This window comes from Muntiacus reevesi, chromosome 3 (genome assembly GCF_963930625.1).
Source record: "Muntiacus reevesi chromosome 3, mMunRee1.1, whole genome shotgun sequence".
Lineage (NCBI taxonomy): Eukaryota > Metazoa > Chordata > Mammalia > Artiodactyla > Cervidae > Muntiacus > Muntiacus reevesi.
The window spans coordinates 268766227-268774832 of record NC_089251.1 but is presented as its reverse complement, the minus strand read 5'-3'; the positions used below and the strand labels follow the sequence as shown (position 1 = coordinate 268774832).

Genomic DNA, 8606 nt, shown 5'->3' with positions numbered 1-8606 from the left:
ATAAATTGTTCAGTTGTATGTGTGTGTTTATTGCAATTTTTGCATATTTATACAAAATCATAATGGCTCCTAAGACAAAATTAATGGTAATCCTTTAATATCATGAAATAATCTAGTAGATATTCAAATTTGTTCTACTGTAGTTTTTATAGGGTCTTTCTTTGAAGGAAAATTCCGATAATAGGCACATATTGCCTTTGCTTGTTATATCTCATTTGAACCTTTTTGTTGTCATTTAGTTGTGTGGAGGGGGGTGGTATAAGCAGGGGTCTTCTTTTCATGATATTATTTATCTGGGAAACTCAAAATATCTCACAAGTTATACTCATGGTTTCCATATGACATCAAGAAAATCACTCTGTGCATCAGACTCTACATCTTTAAAATGAGAATAATTAGAGATCAATACAATTAGTAATCATTTATTGTATCCCCATAAGATTAATGACATTATTTAAATATTTTTAAAAATAAAGTTTTAAAAGCGCTTTACTGTTATACAGAGCATACAAGTAAACATATTGAAGATGGACTTGAGATCAGGTACACATATGAACAACATGAAGTGATACACAAATATTTGGTTGGCCCAGCTCAAGCTCTCCAGTGGTCATGTACAGATGTAAGAACTGGACCATAAGGAAGGCTGAGCACCAAAGGTTGATCTTTCAAAGTGTGGTGCTGGAGAAGACTCTTGAGAGTTCCTGGGACAGCAAGGAGATCAAACCTATCAATCCTAAAAGAAATCAACCCTGAATGTTCATTGGAAGTACTGAAACTGAAGTTGAAGCTCCAATACTTTGGCCACCTTATGCAAAGAGCTGACTCATTGGATAAGACCCTGATGCTAGGAAAGATTGGAAGCAGGAGGAAAAGGGGGAAACAGAAGATGAGATGGTTGGATGGCATCACTGACTCAATGGACATGAGTTTGAGCAAACTCCAGGAGATAGTGAAGTACAGGGAAGCCTGGCATGCTGCAGTCCATGGTGTTGAAGAGTCGGACACAAGTCAACGACTGAACAACAAGCTCACGTTATATTTTGTCATCAGCATTTGGGAAAATGTATGGTGTTGGAGAAGACTCTTGACAGTCCCTTGGACTGCAAGGAGATCCAACCAGTCCATCCTAAAGGAGATCATTGGAAGGACTGAATATTCATTGGAAGGACTGAAGCTGAAGCTGAAACTCCAATACTTTGGCCACATCATGTGAAGAATTGACTCATTGGAAAAGACCCTGATGCTGGGAGGAATTGGGGGCAGGAGGAGAAGGGGACGACAGAGGATGAGATGGCTGGTTGGCATCACTGACTCAATGGACATGTGTTTGAGTAAACTCTGGGAGTTTGTGATAGACAGGGAGGCCTGGTGTGCTGCGATTCATGGGGTCGCAGAGAGTCAGACACAACTGAATGACTGAACTGACTGACTGACTGATGCTTTAAATACAGGTTTTTTTCTTATTTTAATTGGAATGCAATTGCTTTACAATGCTGTGTTAATCTCTGCTGTACAACAGTGTGAATCAGCTGCATGCATATGTATATCCCCTCCCTCTTGAGCCTCTCTCTCACCCTCCACACCCATCCCACCCCTCTAGATCGTCACCCCTCTAGAGCACCAAGCTAGCTCTTTTGATACAGCAGCTTCACACTAGCTATTTATTTTACACATAGTAGTGTATATATGTCAATCCTACTCTCTCAATTTGTTCCCCCCCCAACTGTGTCCACAAGCCCATTCTCTACATCTGTGCCTCTGTTAATGCCTTGCAAAGTTCTTAAAATATTCTTTGTGTCATTGATGTTACTAGGTTTCTCTATTACATGTATTGGTATTGGTTTATCTTTATCCTGCTTCATTCTCAAGTGCACTTTTAATTTGAGAACTCATCTCTCTCTTCAATTATGTAGAATTATCAGATATCTCTTCAAATATTTCTACTCTTACTCCAGTTGGTCTCTTTTTCTTTAGCTCAGGTTTGTTTCCATATAGGAAGCTGTCCTCCATATCTCTTAGTTTCACTCTAGAATATTTATACCTGTCTCTGCCTGTCCCTGCTATGTGCATGTGGCCTCAGATGCCAGTGGAGTGGTGTCCACAAACTTATACCAAACTCTTTTGTTCTACAGGCAATACCAGGGATGCATAGTTTATTACCAAAGCATTGAGAAGAGCCTACTTCCCTTCTTATAGTCCAAATGTTTATTACTACTGGAAGGATTAGATCATCTTTTGTATTTCTATGAAATAATTATTAGGATACTATGTAGTAGGTTAAATGTTGTTGACCTTTATGTACTGACATGGAAAAATTGCTAAGACAAATTAAAAAGCAAATACAAGTAATGCATACAGTTGACATCATGTGCACCTATACATACACACCATGTATGTGTATGTATATATATACATATGTGGAGGAGGGCATGGCAACCCACTCTAGTACTCTTGCCTGGAGAATCCCATGGACTCAGGAGCCTGGCAGGCTACAGCCCATAGGGTCGCAAAGACCGGGACATGAGTGAAGTGACTTAGCATATATATATATATATATATATATATATGTATGTATGTATGTATGTATATATATATGTATGTATATATATATGTATGTATATATATGTGTATATATATATGTATATATATTATATAAACTTTAATTGATATGCCTATTAGTCAGACTGCAAAGTTTAGAGCCAGCCATCACCAGAGAACTGATGTTTTCAAATTGTGGTGCTGAAGAAGATTCTTGAGAATCCATTGAACTGAAAGGAGATCAAACCAGTCAATCTTAAAGGAAATCAACCCTGAATATTCACTGGAAGGCCTGATGCTGAAGCTAAAGTTCCAGTACTTTGGCAACCTGATGTCAAGAGCTGACTTGCTGAAAAAGACCCTGATGCTGGGAAAGATTGAAGGTAGGATGAGAAGGGACAACAAAGGATGAGGTGGTTGGATGGCATCATTGACTCAATGGATATGAGTTTGAGTAAACCCTGGGAGACAGTGAAGGACAGGGAAGTCTGGCATGTTGCAGTACGTGGGGTCACAAGGAGTTGGACACGACTGAGTGACTAAGCACAGAACAGCACAAACCCACCCTCATGCTCAGTAACTTCCTAGAAACGCTCACAGTTCCCTGGTTGGGGAGCTAAGATCCCACATGCCACACTGCAAGACCAAAATAAAGGTAATAACCAGACAGTTTGGCAGATGGGAGGTTTGAAGATCAGGGAAGCATTCGTACTTATTGAGTACCTTCTATAAACTGTGCTAAGAGCTGCTTATCTGTTATCTCATTTTGATCTCTCGGCCATTTATATGGCAGGCCTCATCTTCCTCTTATGAATGAGGAACTCAAGGAGGATCTCCAAACCTCCCATCTGTAGTAGTCACGGTCTGTGCCAGTGTGTCTGTCTCTGATCGGATGCCATCCTCTCTCCCGTGTCTGTCTCCCTTTTGCCGTCTCTGTCAGTCGCTCTGTGTCTCCCTCTCTGTCTCCCTGTGTGTGCGTGCGCGAGGGTGTCTGTCTGTCTGCCTGCATCTCCCTCTCGCCCTCTCCGAGTCTCTCTGGACCTTCCTCTCTTTCTGCCTCTGAGTCTCCTGACCCCCGGCCTCCCGTCCCTTCCTCTGGCCCTGGCCTCTCACAGGTGCTCTGGCTCTGGCTCTGGCTGACGAGCTTGCGCCGGCCGGCTGTCTCACTTCGCCAGGGTGCCTGCGAGTGTGTGTGTGTGTGTCCGTGCGCCTGCCTGTCGCTCGTCTGCTCTCTCAGGAAGGTCTTGTGTTGGGCTGGCGGCCTGGGGACAAGGGGGGCCTCGGTAGGTCAAAGGGGTGGGGCTGCCGCCCTCCGGTCCACCGCACTGGTGGCTCCCGGTGGGTTTGGGCACCAAGCAGGTGTCGGGCAGGATGGGCGCTCAGACCCCGGGCTTGGCTTTGCCTAGGCCCGCTGGAGGCTCAGAGGCCCAGAAGCCAAACACGTCCGGGGCCACGTGGCCCTGAGCAGTGAATGAGATGGGGGCGGGGCGCTGAGAGGGGGCGGGCCTGGAGAGTCCCAGGTTGGGAGGGCTCCGGAGACCTCAGCGCCCCTCACCCCAACCCGCAGCCCCAGCATGCATGCCCAGCCGGCGGCTAGGGGTCCCAGAAGCCCTCCGGCCTGGGCCAGGCTGGTGGTGGCCGAGGGTGGCCGTGGGCAGTGGGCCGTGGGCGGTGGGCGGTGGGCGGGGTGGCGTCAGCTGGCCAGAGTCCAGTCGCCGGTCGTGCGGCTCAAGTTCAGCGCGCGCCTGCCCGGTGGAGAGGTGCCTCCGGCTGACCCGACCGACAGGTCAGAGTGAAAGGGAGGTGCAGCGCAGGGTTCTTAGGGCGCCCGGCATCAGCCGCCTCAGTCTGCAGCCATACCACCCTGAACACGCCCGACCTCCTGTGATCTCGGAAGCTAACTAGGGTCAGGCCTGGTTAGTACTTGGATGGAGACCGCCTGGGAATACTGGGTGCTGTAGGTTTTTTGCCTCCCCTCTCTTTTAGCCCCCTTCCCCGGTGGCTGGCGCCACAAGCCCCACCTGCCCCTGGCCCCTCGCACCCCACTGCGCTCAGAGCCGCAGGCGGCCCCCAAAGCAGCGGGGTCACAACTCTTGGGCCCCCGCAGCCCCAGCCCCTGCTGGGGTGGGTGGCCAGGGCTCCAACTCCCGCTGCAGACCTGGATTGCCTCTGCGCAGCCCGCGAGCCCCTCCACATTCGGCTTCCAGGAAACCAGACGACCTTCGGGTCTCCATCTGGGGCTCCTTTGGCATGCCTCAGGCAATCCCAGGGGCTGGCCCAGTCCCTGCCCCAGCCCCATATCAGGCCCTGCCTGCGTCCTCTGAAGATTGTACTCCCTCACACTGACGGAGCAGTCAGTGGCTCGCAGAAAGCTACCCATCACTTTTCTGCATTTCTTCATTGTCCTCACAGTTTCCCCCTGGCATTGCCTGTGTCCTCAGGAAGTGCAGCTCCTGTCAATGTGAATACAGCTCCACTTTGTCTGGAAGCCAAAGCCCTACTTGGTCCTAGAACTAGAGTCCTTTTAGAGTGGACGCAGCCTCGTTTTGTCCTGAAGCAAACTCTCTAAGAAGAATGAGTCCTGTCCAGGCTCCTCTGCCCATGGAATTCTCCAGGCAATTGGAGTGAGCTGCCATTCCCTTCTCCAAGTGAGCTTCCTGAACCAGTGATCAAACCCGAGCTCTCTGAATTGCATGCAGATTCTTTACTGTCTGAGCCACCAAGGAAGCCCAGAAGATCTGGGGATATATTTAAAATCAGGAAGTAATTATTGTATACTCCCCAAACTAGAAGACACTGATGAATGAAATTAAAAATAATGTGAGTGAATTGAAATATAAATGCCATGCTCATTGATTCAAACAATTCATATTGTGAAAATGATTTCACAGCCCAAGGCAATCTAGAGATTTGAGACCATTCCTGTTAAAAAACCAATGGGATTCTTTGGTGGACAAAGCATATAACATATATGGGAAAAAAGAACCCAAAGGGTGAATATGATTTTAGGAAAGAAGGAAAACCTGGAACATATCATGCTCCCTGACTCCAAACTATACTAGAAATCTAGAATCATCAAAATAATATGGTACTGGCATAAAAGAAATACACATAGATCCATGGGACAGAACTGAGAATCCAGAATTAAACCTGTGCTCCTATGGTCAACTCATCTAAGGCAAAGGAGATGAGAATAACAATGGGGAAAGGAAAACCTTGTCAAGAAATTGTGTTGGGAACACTAGACAGCTGCCTAATATGATTCTGAACAAGAATCATACTGGGAAGCTTTCTCATAACATCTACAAAAATAACTTCAAAATGAATTCAGTACTTCAACCTAACACTTGAAGCCATCAAACTCATAGAAGAAAACATAGGCATGATGCTTTCGGACATCAGTCTTAGCAATATGTTTTATATCTATCCTCTCAAGCAAGGGAAACAAAAACAAAATAAACTAATGAGACTCCGTCTAACCAAAAACTTTTCACTGCAAAGGATACCATCTACAAAAGAAGAGTTTCTGAGAAAATATTTCCAACCATTTTTCTGATCGATTGTGATAAAATATTTCCAAGCCATATATCTGAAAGGGAGTTCATATCCAAAGTGGACCAAGAGTCACACAACTCACTCTCCAAAAGACAAAAACCAAGTAAATACCTGGCAGAAGACCAAACATTTTCCTAAAGCATATATACCGATGGCCAACAAGATACATGGAAAGATGGTCAGCATCACTTATCTTCAGGGAAATACACATCTAAACCACAATGAGATGACCACCTGAAATCAGAAAGAACGTCTGTCATCCAAAAGACACCAAATAGCAATGATTGGTGAGGGTGTAAAGGAAAGGGAATCCTCGTGCATTTTGTTAGGAATGTTCCTTGGTACAGTCACTATGGGAAACAGCATGGAGCTTCCTCAGGAAATTAAACATAGAAATACTATATGATGCAGGAATTACACTTGAGAGTATCATTCTGAAGGAAACAAAGCCATGAATTAAAAAAGATATACACACCCCTAAGTTTACAGCAGCTTTATAGCTGAGATATGGAAGGCACAAATGGATAAAGGAGATTTATGTATATAGGCCATTCTCACAGCAGACAGTGGGGTTGCCTTTGGTCATCACAAAGCTAACTGGCACCTCAGTAGTCACAACAGAAGGACCCTACAATGAATTAATTTGCAGGAGCTAGCACGTCTGCACCCCTTCACCCTCAGCCCTCAGCCTCTATGTGGTGCTCCTTTTACAGGAGAGATATTTTTCTTGCTTTCAGTCAGAAAGACAAAAGGTGGAAAGTGTCTTTCCTCATGGGTCTTTCCTTCAGTAACAATAAGTAAAAAAATATATCATTAAGGCATTATTTTGAAGTGATCTGCCTTGAGACTTAACAACACATACATATGCACATGCAAACGTACATGAAAGAGAGAAAGAGAATGAGAGACAGAGAGGGAGAAGGGATGGAGAAAAAGAGAAACAGAAATACAGGCAGACAGAAGTCAAGAGACAGAAGCAGAGAGACACACAGAGTGACAAGAGAAAGTCACAGAGCAAGTGAACACAGGACAGAGGGAATGAGCAGAAATCAGTTTTCATCACCCAGTATACATCACCCAGTATACAGTATACATCCAAGTCACCATGTCCATCCACCCTAGAAGGGTGGGGATGACAGAAAGATATTTGTCCAGGAGGCAGAAATGCTGGACACCATTCAGGGAGTGGGGCCAACTCACCTCTGAGCCCGAGATGAGACAACTGGACATGAATCTAAAGGAACAGGAGGACCTGGAATGTTGGGGCCAAAGTTTGAATTTTATTTACTTTCACTCCTCCCCTGGGGTTATAGGAAATAGGGAGGAAGGGATCTGCTTGACCCCAAAGCAGACGCAGGTCTGTCTCTGTTGCATTCTGTGTTTTGCCAGCCCTTTTTGGAATCCATCCTTTGTTAAGTCCATGTATGTGCTTCATGTGATGCCAGCACTTGGGTTTCACAGGCAGTGCAGGTGTTTATTGGTCCATGTAACTGATGGCTTCCCCAGGAAGTCAGTGCCACAGTGACCCTCACTGTGCAGATGGGGGATTGGGGAGACCTTGACAGACTCATGGTGTGTCCAAGGTCACATCACTGATAAGGAGGATGAGCCAGGTCTGAACCCAGCTGTGTCCTCAGAGCTGGGACCGTGGCTGCACCCAGGCCTCCAGGGATGGTGGGGTGGAATGTGTCGGTGTCACTGTGCATGGACATAGCTTTGGGTGGGGGATGAGCATTTAGCAACCCAGAGGTGCCTTTGGGGGGCTTCATGTAAGGAGGAAGCCTGGGTAAGTGGATTCCAGGAATACCTCACTTTCCTAGCAAGAAAGCCCAACAGAACCTGAAACCTGGTCACCAGGCATGACTTCTAGCCCCCAATCCAACTTACCTCGTTGAGAAAAAGGAATGGACATTATTGTATTGTGTCCCAACGTCCTCTGTCCTTGGTCTCAGGAAAGGTCATAGTGTCTACCAACACTGTAGATGTTGAGTCAAGTCTCACCCCAGATGCTACTGACTCTTTGCTCCGAGGGACCGAAATGCAACACAGTAAGGCCCAGGGCAGTCCACTCAGGCCCTGAGTAACTGTAATCTCTCACTGTGCATGTGGAGGTAGGGGTTTCTGTGGGGTAGATCTGCCTCAAGCAAGAGCAGGCTGCTGAGGGGTCAGAAACCTGGTGGGCTGGGTGTGTCCACAGCCCAGGTCCAAGCTGGCTTCGTGGGAGGTGGAGAGCCAGGGTAGAGCCCTTCCCAGCCTTCTAGGTGGGTCTAATAGATTATATTTACATGAACTATTGGGAATAATAAGGGTGAAATACCTGATAGCTCAGTTGGTAAAGAATCTGCCTGCAATGCAGGAGACCCTGCTTTGATTCTTGGGTTGTGAAGATCCACGGGAGAAGGGATAGGCTACACACTCCAGGATTCTTGGGCTTTCCTTGTGGCTCAGCTGGTAAAGAATCAGCCTGCAATGCAGGAGACCTGGGTTCAGTCTCTTGGTTGGGAAGATCC

The 8606-nt window shown here is 46.4% G+C and overlaps 1 pseudogene; it reads left to right on the top strand.

The window, feature by feature from the left end:
• Positions 1 to 4387: 4387 nt before the first annotated feature.
• Positions 4388 to 4505, top strand: LOC136165536 (5S ribosomal RNA; annotated as a pseudogene).
• The last annotated feature ends 4101 nt before the right edge of the window (positions 4506 to 8606 follow it).